Raw genomic sequence first — 14,548 nt, 5'->3', positions numbered from 1 at the left:
TCTTATCAATGTACTTATCTAAATACTTCCAGATCTGTGTCCAACTAAAAACCGGATACAATAACTCTATCCTTGGTTTAAAGTCTTAACAGTTCATAAGTAACCAGAACATTTCTTTAACAGACACCTTACGATAATTTATTAAACGATATACTTTCCTTAAAACATTAATCATCTTACTATAATATGTGATAAGAATGGTACATTCTCTGTAAGATTTACCAGCTTCCATTAAAACACTAGCTATTATTCATTTTATAATAAAAATATATATTTTCAAAACTATAACACTTACTGGTGTGTGCAGTGCTAGAAGGTGGACGTGTTGTGTGGAGCTCTGCTAGTCACGCCCTGAGTTGTGTTTATGCTTTGTGTTTCTCGCTTAGAATATCATTGAAAAGATATTACTTATTCTTATGGAGGAACCTAAGTGAAAAGAAAGAGTACACTATGACTGCTCCTACCTATCTCTGCCTCATATGTAATAATACGGAGGGAGAACGGAAAACAGGGATAGTATGTGGATGTAATAGACTCTACCATAAGAAATGTGTGCAAATAGTGACAGCTATCACTGAGAATGAACGGAATCACCTAGACTGGTTATCCTATACTATGTACGTGAAGCCAGACAAAACAATTTAGTAATATCGAAATTAAAGGAAGATGTGAATGTGAGAGATCTGACCTGAATGAACAAGATGCGAAAATGGATGACTTGGAAAACAAACTTGCGGACCTTAGCGCAGACACAGCAAATTCCACCCAGACCACTGACCTCACTGAGAAAGTTGACATTTTTGCCATGAATAAGGAATCAATTAAAGCAACACTTCAAACACTGATGGACCCAAAACCGGAGAAACCGACATTTGCTGACAAAGTTAAGGAAAAAAATCTGTTGATAATAAAATCAATTAATACAACAACAAAAAATAGCTGAAAGAAATTGCGAGTTTGAACAGGCTTTTAAAGACATTTCTATACATAACACGAGGTCAACTACGAATGGAAATGTAAACTTTGCAAAAGATATGATCAGAGAAGAGGCAGCAAACAGAGCTCAGACATTGGTGGCTGACACTGAAACGAGAAAAATCGGAAACTAAAACCCAAAATAATGATATGCAATGTATACAATGATAAAGATGATGTAGTAAAGTGTTTGATTCAAAGAAATCGCTACCTGGATCAAATAGAAAATATAAAAGTGAAGATAAGTGTAGTCTTGAAGAAAAATGCCTCGGGGGGCGGGGTGGGGGGGGGGAACCACCCATTATGTGATGCAATGTGATCCTCAAGTTCGAAGGGCTATTCATGATAATGGGGATAAAGTTTCGTTAAGATGGGGTATCTATAACATACGTGATAGGTACCACCTGCTACCACTGTCAGAGGTATGGACATTTTGAAAAAGACTGCAAGTCTAAGAATGATGATAAAGTCTGCGGGAAATGTTCAAGGACACATTCAACAATGGAATTTAATTCGCAAGTGTCAAAGTGCATAATCTGCACACAGTTAAACAAAGAGAGTGACCACACAGTATATTCTAGAGACTGCCATGCTTTTGACTTGGAATTGAAAAAGGGATTTTGACCGAAGCGAAAAATCTATTTTTGGGTGAGGTAGCCATGTCGTACTGATGGAAGTTCCTATTAGGTAGCTTTCTAGGGTATATTTAACTACAGTGATATTCTCAGAGAATTTTATCTTAAGGTATCCAGAATTCTAACTCCTGGAGCGAATATCCCTAAATAATATCACAGGGATATCGCATAATATCAGAGGACGTATTCTTGACACGTCACATAGCTATTTTCACCCCGAACAGTATTAACGCTTCGAGGGGTTACAGTGACAAGAATCTGAAACGAGAATGAAAAGAGAGCCGCTCATAAGGCATCTCTCCTGTTCCGTGTCCAGTGTGTATCCGATGAAGGCGGTAGTGCCCTCTTTATTCCTTGTAGCGATATACGAGGTGTTACAGATACTGAACTAAAAGGAAGGGCGGGTCCATCAGGACGACATAGGTACCTCACCCAAAAATTTTTGGGCTCAGGCCATGTCGTCCTTATGGAAGTTTACCAGAGCATTACTGTATCTGTGGATTCTCAATCAGTCCCGTACTCTCAAGAAGTTATTTTCTTGGTCCGTCTAGACCTAGAGACCTATGATGTTACTGTCATACATCATTTCATCTAAGCATGAACTATGTTAGGGCTTCCTGCTCCTTACAGGGAAGAGTCGCACTAGACTCTGGAAAAAGTCTCGAGGAGTACATTAGAAATTTATGGATGACAAAAGGACAAGCCTGTATAGTGGTCTCGCCCTATACAATATAAAGCGAAGTTTGTATAAGAGTCACCAATGTCAGTATGAAATTGTGACACCTTCCCTAATGTGACTATTCTTATAAACTATTGGATAATGGTTGTATCCGCATAGGAACAAATTTTGCCTCTTTGCCACCAACCCGTTAGGGTACCACGTCAACCCTTCCAAGGAAGGGTTAGAGTGAGTGGACTTTTGTTTGAATCAGGGAAAAGTCCTAAAAGACAAACCGTGATAAGAATATCCATGTTTTAATCTTAATGCTCAGTACATTTCAAATAAAATGAGTGTGGGCGAATGAGACGCAGGGTTCACTCTGAACTAGTTTATTAAAATTTAATAAACGTACATATCAGATCAACATTTATAAAATTTTATAAAACTTGGATGATATGCATCAAAGCATAAAGAAAAACAATCAACAGAAAATATTGTTTCGTCTACAAGGAAACAGATTTGCCACTTCAAATGAATTATTGGTAATAATGATATAGTCTGTATACTGTTAATTTACACTAGCGTAAAAAACGCTTGGCACAAGTGTCCGTATTATGCTATAGTTCACCGACGACATTGGAACAGTTCGTAAGAACACTTTCGTGGCCTATCACTTAGTGCGTAGTAACCTACAGTGACTACACACACACCCTCTTAATTAATCATCCCAAATTAATTACATTGTTCCTCGCAGATTTAAAACAGAAGGTTAAAGAATTCTAACTGCTGCTACCTCAGAACTCTTAAGTTGCTCCACTAGCTTCGCATAGTGTGTAAAGAACACCTTGGGTGACTACAAGCCGGTGTACAAACGAGGATGTTCAAAAACCATATAATAAATTTTATGGAAGAGGCTATTTTCCTCGGATCATGACTAACGGGTGTACTGTCTAGATCCATTTTGTGAATAACACGGGTGAGTCTCGCCCTTAGTTATAGAAAACTTTGAACCCAGGGTTTCTTTTCTGAACAGCTGTCCTCCCATAAAGTCTGAAGTTCTATGAAGATAGACCTTAGGCAATCCAATGGACATAGAGATGCATCTTCCTTCAGAGGGCAGATTCTCTAGGGACACCACCTGTTGGTGGGTAGCTTGTTCTTGGTGAGAAACGTTGGGTCTGGAAATAGATTCAGTTCTCCCTCCAAGAACTAGACGTGGCCTTCCTCTCTAGAGAGAGCCAATATTTCACTAACTCTGGCCCCCAAAGCGAGTACAAGCAGAAATACTGAAGCCTCATAATGTCTTATGGTTTCCTCCAAAATTTTGAACTGACTTTTAACACCGAATCTTTTTCTTATCGTTAAGGAGAGAAAATCATAAGATGTAGGTTCCGTGTTTTCTGTGATGAAGCGAAGACAGTCGACTTCTGTACTCCCTGAGACAGGGATGGATCTGGTAGCGGTACAAATTTTAGTCGTAGTTCCAATGACAGAGGGAACCACACGCTATTTGGCCACTTGTAGGCCACTATTGCAGCTTTCCCTTTGAAGGATCTCAGCTTATCGAGGACCTTCAAAAGGAGGTTGTGCGGATGGAACAGATAAATACTGGACCATATGTTCCAGTCCAGGGACATAGCGTCCACTGCCTCCGCTAGTGGATCCTCGTATGGGGACACGTAACGATCTATTTTCTTGTTGTCTTTCGTCGTAAAGAGGTCTCTGCAGCTCTGGGACCTGACTCGAGATGAAGGAGAATGATCCTGCGTCAAAGGACCATTCAGACTCTATAGTGTAAACCAGGATAGAGCGTCCGCTGTCACATTGCGGAACACTTGATTGTGAACTGCTGACAGGTGTCATTTCTTCCTTTCCGCATTGCGGGAGATGGCCAACATCACTTGGTTGATTTAAGGTGACCTCAACCCATGTCGATTCAGGCATCTCACTACCACCTTGCTGTCTAGAACCAGTCTTATGTGGGTCGAGTGGCGAGGAGAAACTTTCTTTAGTGTCAGAAGTACTGCCATGGCTTCTAGAAAGTTGATGTGAAATGACTTGAAAAGATTGGACCAAGCTCCTTGGACTCCCATCTGATGAGAGTGACCTCCCCAGCCTTCTTTTGAAGCCTGTGTGTGGATGGTTACTGACGGGGGAGGAGGTTGAAGAAGTATTGATTTCTTCAATTTCTTGGCATTGGTCCACGGCTTGAGAAGCGTTCGCAGTCGAGTCGGTTGTGGTCTTATTAGATCTCTTCGCGCGTTTCGTGCGTATTTTCTCCAGACTCCTGTTGCATCCTTTAGCTGTGATCTTAGCACTGGATCTGTTATCGAAGCAAACTGTAGAGAGCCCAACACTCTCTCCTGTTTGCGTATTGATATCCGTTTGATTTCAATAGTCTCTTGACAGATCCTGCTATTTCTTTCCTCTTCTTACTAGGAATGGAAAGCCGATGTGACTCCAAATTCCAGTGGATTCTCAAACACTGAAATTTTTGAGCTGGAGAAAGTCGAGATGTTCCAGGAACTGGATCACTATCTTAAAAGCTTGCATGCATTCTGTCCTGGATGCTGCCTACACCAGCCAGTCGTCCAAGTAGGCTACTAATTGGACCCCATTTAGGCGTAATTGATGGACGGCTGCGTTCGCGAGCTTCGTGAAAATCCTTGGGGCTATGTTTAGCGCGAAAGGCATGGCTCTGAAGGCGTAAAGTTTTCTATGTAACTTGAAACCTAGGTAGGAGGAGAGGTGACGATTAATTGGAACGTGACAATAAGCGTCATACAAGTCTATAGAGAGAGTATATCCCCTTCTGGGCAGTAGGGTCCTTATGTGTTGAAGCGTGAGCATTCTGAACTTGTAGTTCACTATGAACTTGTTGAGTGGCGACAAGTCTAAAATGACTCTGAGATTTTCTGAGTCCTTCTTTGGAACACAAAAAACCTTCTTTGGAATTTTATGGACTTAACTTTCCGGATTGCTCTTTTGTCTAAGAGTTCTCAGACATATTCTTCCAGAACGGAGGATGAGTGTTGGAAGAATTAAGGAAATAAAGGTGGAGGACTGCTCCAGCTCCAACCTAGTCCACTTTTAATCAGGCTGTGGGCCCAGGGATCGAAGGTCCAGCGATTCCTAAATAGCTGTAGTCTCCCTCCTACTGGAAGTATCTTACTCCTGCTGCTGTGGACCTGAGGCCTTGCCTCCTTGACCACGTCCTCCCCTGTATCCCCTTCCTCTTGAAGGGCGTCTAGAAGAACCTCTGGCTGTTACTCTACCTCTCGAACGAAAGGAAGAAGTCTGCCTTTCGCAGGCTGGGTAAAAACTGGCGAATGTGTCGCCACTTATTGAGGTACCAGCTGGTACGTGGTTGGAGGATTTGCCACTATCTAAGGCACTGCGGTAACAGGAAGATGTTGTTGATGTTGCTGTCGGTAGGGTTTAGCTGGCCGAGAGGATGGCCTAGGCTTTTTTGTCTCCCTCTTAGGTTGGGGACCCTCATCCGGAGAAGACTTTCTCTTAAGATCTAAGCCCCACTTTTTGAGAAGGTTCCTATTCTCTTTGGTGTCCTTGTCTACTACCTCTTTAACCACTTCATTGGGAAAGAGGTCTTTACCCCAAATACGAGAGGAGATCATGTTTCCTAGGTTCGTGCCTCACAGCAGCCGAGTCGAACACAAACTCTCTACAGGCTCTCCTAGCATTAATAAAGCTATAGAGATCCTTCGTAAGTGTGGCCAGATGGGTTTTGGCTACAACCATAAACATGTCCTGGTTCTTGGGGTTACTAGCCATCGTTTCTAGTGTCGTTTGCAACAACATCAATGCCGCAATTCTTTCCTTTGTCTCTTGCTCTCTATGCAAGAAAACCTCTGACAGTTTTGGAAGAGCCTCACCGAACTGGCGTTAAGCAATATCAACTTCTAGCTTCCCGACTGAGAAGGTAAAGTGGACGTCCTTCCAGTCTTCTTGGTCCAAGGGTAAGGTCAGAGATAACGGCTTGCACTCCTCCAAGGAAGGGCATGGTTTCCCTGCCTCCACCGCCTTTAAGGCTGCCTTATATTCCTTTTCCAAGAAGGGAAAGGCTCTGGTAGAAGAGGCCACAAAGGAGAGAAGCTTCTTACTCAAGGCAGGCACTTTTGAGTTAGAGAAGCCCCTCTCTTTCATCGAGCTCGCTAGTAACGTTTGAGCTTTACTATGGTCAAAAACTATGACCTCCTTCGGCTCCATCTCCTCCTTTAAGGCTGGCTCCTTCCTAAGACAGACATAGCAGGCCGGATAAGAATCTTTGTTGTGCCAAAATTCCACTTCTTCCAGGGGAATTGCTCCCAACTTTTCTGAGATCACGATCTTCCTGGTTGTCATTGGCATGTGTTCGCCATACCTCCAAGGATTGGTATCCGAGCAGAAAGAAAGATCCTCCATGCTGAGCCGCTTCTGGGGCCCACGTGATGCTGCGAGTCTACGTATCCCTAGTTTTATTGCAGCTTCCTTCTCCTCATTCTTCCTTTGAATTTGTTAGATCATCTCAATAATGGAAGAAAGAGTCCTTCCCAGTTCATCTGGGATAGCAGACGATGTAGAAGGAACAGGTTGTGGGTCCGGAACCGATGTAACCGACACTTGGTCGATTTCTTGCTCTTCTACTTGAGGAGCCTGGAACAGCTCCTCCCCGGACTTTCTCCTAGAAGGTCCTTCTCAGTAGACTCCGACACCTCCGACATCCTATCGTCCAATTAGATGTCTTGAAGGGCGGCCGAGACTTCAGAATCTACCGGATTTTGGGCAGTTGGTATCTCCACCTGAGGCTGTGGGATGATTGCATCAGCCGATGCTTTAGGGAAAAGGTAGGCCCTCATCTTCTCATTTGGATGGTAGGGGCCTGAGGTGTTTTTCTGAAAACCCCTCACCCAGGATCGTAACGTATCCCTGGCAGCATCCCTTGATTCCGTTGACTTAGGGTCGTCAAAAGCTTCGGTAATCATGTTACAACAAACTGTATAAACGTGAGGTACCCATTAGCGGAGATCACCTCTGGAGGCTGCGCATGCTGCGTGCCTCCTACAATATTGATGCCCACAGAAGTTCTTACTGGGGACATTACAGAACACACTCCCGCACTTCGGATGGTCCTCCTGTAAAGAGAAGAAAATCCATAAGTATTAAGTGAAGGATTTCACTTATATTGAGACATTTAGCTTATATAGAAAAGCTATAAAAGAAAGAAGGAAAGACACATACTTGTATTTCCTGCCCAGTCAATTGCTGAAACCTCCCAAGATATTAAAACTAAGGTTAATTCTATTCTAGATTACCTTATGTAATTTGTAAACGGAAATTTAAGGTGTAGTTTAAGCCGGCAGCCGTGATAGGGGTGCAACACAATAGTCAGATAAACAGTATGGATGTGAGGTTATAAGGCGGCATTGCCATACGACCTTTCATCCAGAAAGAGTGAACTTATGGTAGGGGAGAATGTAGCATTCAGGCTTCCAAAGAATCCATAACCTGACGGGTTCTACCGGCAGACATGGAAGGGAGACCAAGGGAGGTCTGGGGTTCACTCTGCAAAGAACAAAGGATCTCTGCCGGCCGACACGTAATGCCAGCCGGCAGAGAGCAGAGCCGGTCCTCCATCTTAACCTATACTAGGTACGGAAGTAGGACTGCGTCCAAAGGAAAATAAAAGAGAGGTTGGGAAGAGATAAGGGTCCTATAGACTTCGTTCTAGCAAGAGACACACTCAACAGAAAGGGAAGCTCATTCTAACCTAGAGATGTCTATTAGTGAGGAAGACTGGCAACACTTGCTATCCTCCTCCCAACCAGAACAAAGTTAGGTGAAGTTATTTCGCCTGGCAACAGAGAAAACTTATTCTCCAGCCCGAGAAAAACAACACAGGACAGTCTGCTAGGCCACTAGAGGAAGGGACTATCGCTTACAGAATCCTTCCAACATGGACTAGGGAAGCAAAGCTTCCTGTGTCCTTCCCTAACCTACCAAAGGAGACTCATTCTCTATGCTAGGAAGAAGCAGACCAGAGATTAGAAAACTCTGATGTTCTGCCCCAACCTAAAAAAACCAGTCACTCTTGTTATCAGGTCAGGACAGACATATCCTAGAATAGTTATACCTGAATTATTATACAGATAGAACCACAAAGATTAAGCCGAAGGCTTACAAAGGGAGAGAGTGATTGAACTTAGCCTCCGGGGGAGAAAAGAACAATCGGGGATGTGCAAAAGTATACTACTCTACCTAAAATACTAGACTAGGTAAGATGAGAATAGATTACCTAAATCACCGAAACTCTCTCGTATACAATCTTGGAAAAAACATTCAACAAAATCTTACATGTATAAAATATTTGCCTATGGCTTCAATAATATAACACTCTGAAAAACTTATATCATGCATGAAAGTACTAGTGCCAGACGTCTAGGCTACGAAGACTCGCGAAGGGCAAGATCGGTACCTCGACCCGTGTTGAAATCACCGAACTTAAAACTGACGGTATAATATAAGCATTCCTAGAGGAGTTAAATACCTAAATTATTAAAGGGTAACAAACCGGGGCCATCACTCCACCTAACTAAATGACCCATAAGAGCGAGCGATAGCATCCAAGATGCCTTCGGTAGGCAACAGCTCTTGTTTACGTTAAAATCACTTTTGATTTAATTCAAAACGACAAGAGCTTACATTTATACATAATAAAGATAAAACTCAACTTTCTAGAAGCAGAAGAGGCCACAGAAGTCATCAAAATGTTGAATTAAATCCAAAATAACGAGAGAACACAAGGGAAAACACCGAGTAGTAGAGCTACACGAAAAGGAATAAAGAGGGCGCTACCGCCTTCATCGGATACACACTGGAAATGGAATAGGAGAGATGCCTTATGAGCGGCTCTCTTTTCATTCTCGTTTCAGATTCTTGTCACTGTACCCCCTCGAAGCGTTAATACTGTTCGGGGTGAAGATAGCTATGTGACGTGTCAAGAATACGTCCTCTAATATTATGCGATATCCCTGTGATACTATTTAGGGATATTCGCTCCAGGAGTTAGAATTCTGGATACCTTAAGGTAAATTTCTATGGGAATATCACTGTAGTCAAATATACCCTAGAAAGCTACCTAATAGGAACTTCCATCAGGAGGACATGGCCGGAGCCCAAAAAGACTACTGGAAAAAACCGATCATGGGTACTAGTGATGTCATAAACTGTGGCTATATAAATATACAATATGTAGGTCATAAGACTGTTCATATTCGAGAATGGATAAACGAGAAATATTTAGATATGCTAGTACCATCTGAAAAATGGTTAAATAACTTGGACAAGGCAAAGATCACTGAAATGCCCCCCCCCCCCCTCCCCCCCACACACGCACATGACTTCTTTCACATACCAAGAGAAGGTAGGTCTGGTGGGGGTTGTCAGACTATTTATTCATAAAAGTTACTCAAATCTCAATATATTGAAAAGAATTAGTTTAAGAAGCTTTGAATATATAGAAATAAAGTTTACGCCAAAAAACTGAAAAAAAATATCCTTTGTAATAATCTACAATCCTAGTACAAACACTAGTATCTTTTTTTAATAATTCGGTGCTCTCATTGAGATGATCATCATGATAAAAAGCGAAAAAGTAATTTGTGGAGACATTAATTTTTGGATGGATGACGCATCAAATCCTGACGCTTTGGCATTTGTTGAGTTACTAGAATCATATCGACTATTGAATAATGTCGACTGCACAACTACTTTAATTGGGCATACGTTAGACCTAGTTTTAAGTGATGACCTGGATAACGTTGTACCTGATAAAAAGTTTAAGAGAAATCTACCATCTCCCCAGAACTTAGACTTATTACGTTTAGTCTACCGCTACAAAAACATACATTAGTAAAGAAAATAGACTTTAGACATAAATCAAATTTTTCTCCGACCGTATTTATTGAAGAAGTTACAAAGAAAATAAATGATACTATTAACATTCCCTGTGATCATGATGACCAACGTCTCTTAGGAGCTAAATGTGCTGTCTTACAACCACTTATAATAAAGTGTGTAAAAGTTAATATGATACCATGTGCCTACCGATGGAAAAGACTATAACTCTAAAAGACCAATCTCCCTGGTTTGATGGAGAAGCTTTAGTGAAAAAGACGGAAAAAACGGAAAGAAAGAAAACGGAATCGGTTAAAAACTGAAAGTACTTGGGTAAGATACAAAACAGGTGACGTGTCAGTATAACTACATACTAAGAAGGACAAAAAGTGAATACTCTAAGAGAAAGATCCTCGAAGCAGTAACAGACATAAATAAGTTATATCGTCTCCTAAATGATATAATGAGAAATGTAAAGGAAATGAAACTACCTGATGAATACAGTGACCAGGAACTAGCAAATAGTTTTCTAGTATTTTTTAAAAACAAAATTGAAAAAATAACTAGATCATTTGTAAATACTCTACATCAGAATAATGATACACCAGGCTCACGATTGAACAACATAAAATAGGATGACATCACCAGAATTATCAAGAGAGCAAAGAAAACAAACTGCACGATCAATCCTATGCCAATATCTGAAGTAATTGGAGAGAGATAATTTTCTAGTGTAGCCGAAATAATGATGAGAATATCAAATGCAAGCATTGATGAATGTAAGTTTCCTAAATCTGAGAAAATGGCAATAGTCACACCATTTCTGGAAAATGCCCTGGACTACCAGGAATTAAGCTCATATAGACCTATTTCAAATCTATCCTTTGTCTCAAAAGTGCTTGCATATGTAATTCTTGAACAACTAGTCAGTTACTTAGAAGTAATAGAAGCTTTGCCTGACAACCAATCTGCTTAGAGAAAACTATACTCTAGGGAGACAGCTATCTGCTCTGTTGTAAATGATATGGTAGAAATGATGGATAAAAATAAATGTGGTTTCTTAATACTGCTCAATCTTAGTGTAGGTTTTGTTACACTTGTGCATGAACTGCTACTAAATGATCTACGGTCCATCGGTGTTGAAAATCAAACCTTCGAATACCTAAAAGACTACTTAGCTGGTAGAAACTACTGTGTACAAATTGGAAACTAATATTCATCATGTGGACCCTTACACAGAGAGGTACCCCAAGGAAGTGTATTTAGCCCAATCTTATTCTGCATCTACACCACGGGTCTATCGAAAATGCCACAAAGGCATGGCAGGAAGCTCAAACTATTTTTCAGATGAAACACAATTTTACTCCTCCATAAATGGTATACATGACACTACTGAAACTCTACACCGAATCCTTGATAGTGTTAGAGAATGGATGACATTTAAACCTCTGAAATTAAATGAGAACAAAACTGAGTTCATGATGGTGGGTAAGAGAAATATTGCGTTTATAAAAAAGTACCTGGACGAAACTTCTGTAAAGAGACTTGTGATGAACTGTGTTATTACCAGGACTGACTACTGCAACTCCATCTTTTATAATTTACCAAAAGCGCAACTCAAGAAATTACAAAACATAATAAACAGAGGATCAAGACTGATAAAAAGTGTCCCACCTAGAGAAGGATCACCCCTATACTGGTTGATTTACACTGGCGGCCGTTTAAAGTGAAAATTAAATTTAGAATATGTACAATAACCCACAAAGTTATCAGAACCGGTTGTCCAAAATACTTAAGACCATTTCTACCGATGGCGCACCCAACAAATCGTGTCGACACAAGAATAGTTACAGATGGCTGCAAACATTTGGAACTTAGATATATGTCTACGTTAGGCTCTAGAGCTTTCAAATATGCGGCACCGAGGCTATATAAGCTCCCACGAATCATTCGAATGATTGAAGACATTAAGTCTTTGAAGAGGAAACTTTCTTATTTAGGAAATCATACAACAGTGAAGATTTAACAGTAAATTAACAATACGTGATGAAACGATAATTACTCTTAACGAACAAGGTAAAATGACAGTGGAGAGTGGGGTTCTCCTGCTGTGTGGGACCAGAAAAGCAGCCATCAAAGTAAAGTAAAGTAAAGTACTCATAGAAATCTTGTTGAAAGTTCTGAACATAATTGCTTTTGATTTATGTACTCTATTCATTCATTGCCCTCCTTCTGCCTTTTGGTATAAATACAGTATTTCTTGCATTTGGGTCAGAGCTTCCATTCGATAGGTATCTATATAAACTCTTCTGTATTCGTTTGGCACAATCCTGTGGAACTGTATATACATGTGACATAGCACGTTTTTGCTAATATTTTATAGTATATTATAAAACATTTCTGAAACACAGTCAGCTTCCTATTCCTAAATATACCTCTAACATTGTTTATCCTACTCTCTCCGTTATTCCAATTTAGATTAACACTATCTTGATAATTACTACTATGATAAATATCTAGTATTTTACAGGAATTGGGAAGATAATGACATCCATTTACTGGCCACTCTGATTTACTTCTCCATTTCCCAATACCTGAAATTGAAGTTTTATTTCTGTTTAAATTTGCATCACTTGCCTTTTTAAATTCTGTGATTATATTAAAACATTCAAATATTCCTTTCTCACTAGTAACTACGATAACAGAATCATCAGCATATCCTAGAATAGAAACCTTTAAATAATTTGGCAAATTCAATTACATGTCTACAAGCTTCCTTTTTATCATCCTATAAAATGGTTCCTGGTAGATACTAAACAAAATCATGGATAATGGACATCCATGCCTTACTGATTTTCATATAGGGAATGCGTCTTTATATAACATTTGTATAAGGTGAATGAAAGTAGGGTCAAACCCAAAGTTTCTCATTATAGCATGTAAAATGTCATGATCCACACGATCAAAAGCATTAGACCAGTCCGAATTTATTACCGCAAATTGTTTATCATTATCATTTGCACATATCATAATACCTTTCATAGTGAAATTCAAGTTGATAATTGACCTATTATCAACACAACTAAACTGCTCGCGGGAAATAATTAAATGTAACATTCTTCAATCTATTAGTTATTATTATCACTATTACCTTAAAATCTGCGTTTAGCATTGTTCTAGGCCCCCAGCTTGTAATAAAACCTAAGGCTCCTTCCTTCGGTGTAAGCGTTATTATTAGCTTTACTAGGCTTACAAAATTGTTTTTTATTTCTTTCCAAAAGTTTTTTGTAAAACTCAACAGTGAGACCATCTATTCCCGGCTTTTGCCGTTCTTCATCCCTCTCAATGCTTTCAATACTTCAGACTCTGTCACTTCAGAGGTTAAAATATGATTCTCATTCCCATCAATAACTTTATCTACTAAATTAAAAAACAGGTCTTGATAAGAGTTATGACATTTCCCTATTTTGAAAAGCTTTTCAAAATATTCTCTTATATATATATATATATAAAGCAATAGCTTTATGGTTTACTATTTTCCTACCATCATCCCTCTTTATCTTATTTACAAACGATTTAGAGTTTTTCTCCCTCCCTAATAGGTACTCAGAAACTTGTCTACAATTTTATTTACCATCCACCTTTGGTCTAATTTTGACTCCACAGATCTCATCTTGAATACTGTTTATCCTAAATTTAAAAAAGTTCACTAACGAAAACTTATTTAATACACCTTTTCCTATTTCATCTTTCAACTGGCCGTTCATTAAATTCAATAAGCCATATTTTGCTTTGAACACGTGATCAAGAAAGATTTCAGTTGAGCTTTTGCATATTCCTACCAACACAAAATATTTTTTACCCTATCTTTGCTCGTCTTGATACTATTCCAAGTCATAGAAAATTGTCTCCTATAATATCTGTATCTAGAATATTACTATTAAGTTTCAAGTACCCTTCACCTGACAACGCTACATTTTCTCATTTCAAAGCTAACACTATAATACAATGGTCAGTCCAGCTAACAGGAATATTTTGAATATTTGCCTCAGGGTTATGTAAATCCTATAGTTAAAACCTATCCAGCCTTAAGCTATGATTCTCCCTAATATAAGTATACTCCTCCTGGTGATGACATGAATCCCAAGCATCTATAAGTTTCAAGTTGCTTTCCAAGTTTGGTAATGACTTTGATAGAAGTTCAATATTGGAATTAGAACAATCTCCACCCATTATATTACATATATTGTTCCTTAAAAAAATATAAAATAGCTGTATTAAATAATTTCTCCCTTTCTTTTACTGTTACCAGCAGGAGCATAATCACTTAATAATTGAATAGTAACATTAGAATAATGACAATGTGGCGGGATGTTGCAATAAC

This window comes from Palaemon carinicauda, chromosome 26 (assembly GCF_036898095.1).
Source record: "Palaemon carinicauda isolate YSFRI2023 chromosome 26, ASM3689809v2, whole genome shotgun sequence".
Taxonomy (NCBI): Eukaryota; Metazoa; Arthropoda; class Malacostraca; order Decapoda; family Palaemonidae; genus Palaemon; species Palaemon carinicauda.
Note: the sequence above shows the minus strand (reverse complement) of the source record.